Below are 1,914 nucleotides of genomic sequence, written 5' to 3'. Positions count from 1 at the left end.
ATTCCTGAACTAGCATAAGTGGATCAGCCTTGAACATTCGCTTCCTTCACTGGAAGGGGTAGATCCTTTATTGATCATACACTATCTTCGTGTACAAATTCCTATACCCAGTAGAGCCCTAATAATTGTCCCTGGAGACTAAGAACTAAACCAAAGCATAGTTCAGTGTACACAAGATGACTATGATGACCTCAAGTCTAAGGATACTTGTACAACTATCACTATGTGAACAACTGCTGACACGTGAGTGAACTCCATCAGTTGTTCAGTTGTGCGAGTCATTCAGTAAACTTATTCTATAATAAGCACCTACATACTAGCTATAGTGTCCCACACAAATGTATGAGAACAGACATCCTTCATAATGAAGCAAGCATAGTATGTACCGATCTTTGCGGATTATTAATTACCAGTTAGTAATCCTATGATCAGGAACTATTTAAGTTTAGAGTTATCATCTTTTAGGTCTCACTATTATGATCTCATCATAATCCATAAAAAGCTTTACTCTAAACTATGGTATATCTTATTTAAACACTTAAATAGATAGAGCACGTAATAAAAACAAAACAAGTCTTTTATTAATATCAATGAAATTAAAACATATTACACAGAAATTTATTCCTAAATCCTAATACATGATTGGACTTAGGACATATTCCTTTCAAAAAATACCCTACAAATCCAAATCAAACAAACTCAAACCCCTAAACCAACAAACTCAAACACTTTACCCCCTCTAACCTCTAAGCCTAAGTTCTTGTACAAACACACTGTAAACACCATACTGAAAATACCAATCAATTTCAGCCAAACTTCTCTAAAGAAAATCTCAAACCTACCTTCTTTAAAGCCACCAATTAAAACTCATTACAAATTTGTTGGAAGAAAACCAAAAAAATGCAAGTTACTTAGAGGGCTATCTGGAACTATTTTTATCAAAATGATTTTCTACCTCTAAACTGGTACATCATATATGATGACTACTTTGAACAATTAGCCGAAGAAATGGTCAAAGTTTGGGTTGTATCATTGAGGGAAGTAAGAATCTATTATCAAGATGGATCCTACACTTTACTTGGCAGAAATTTATTGGATATATTTTCAACCATAGAGATTAAGAGGGTGATTAACTTACCGAAGGATAAGGATACTAGTACAATGGCATGGAGGTCTGCATTGGTTGTATGGTTTATAGTAAGGGAAGAAAGAAGAGCTAAAAAAGGCTAAAAGAGAGGAGAAGGAAAGAAAATATGCTGAAGATATAGAAATGTTTGAGCAAAGATCTGAGGAACTCAAGGCAAATGGGATGAGCAGAATATCTAAGGATGTATACTTTTTAAATATTAAGGTTGGCAGATTCTCATAGTTCAAAGTTGGCTACTTGAATGGTTATTCATTAGATGAGTGGCTCAAGCTTGTGGAAGCTCTAAGAGGGAATCAAATCATAGAGGAACTGCAAGTACTTGTAGAATTAAAGGACCTCATTAGACAAGAAACATGATATGAGAAATTTGTGTGATGAATGTACTTATCAAACTCATGTAATCACTTAATATATAAAAGTTGTAATTCTGTCAATTTTTTATGTAATGTTTTATTGTTCATTGTAACTTGGGGTTAGTCTTGTTACCAGACATGAATTTGTAATAAGCAATATTCTCACAAATTGGGGGAGATTATTGTGCAAGACATGCCTGTACTATAACAAGACTAAGTCAAATAGACAACCCTAAGAATTAGTTGTATGATAATCTAAAATTACATTTTGTATTGTATTACTTGAGTCAGTAAAAATGTCAAAGATTAGACTGGAGTATTTTTCTGTAAACAGTCTCAAGCCTAAGAATAAACTCTGGAAGAATATCAAAAAGATCATGCCTCAGAGAAATTGTGAAGAAGCTTGGAGTTGAA

Source organism: Apium graveolens, unplaced genomic scaffold (genome assembly GCF_009905375.1).
Source record: "Apium graveolens cultivar Ventura unplaced genomic scaffold, ASM990537v1 ctg5063, whole genome shotgun sequence".
In the NCBI taxonomy this organism is placed as follows: Eukaryota; Viridiplantae; Streptophyta; class Magnoliopsida; order Apiales; family Apiaceae; genus Apium; species Apium graveolens.
The sequence above is the reverse complement of the archived record's forward strand: the minus strand, read 5'-3'. Positions refer to the sequence as shown.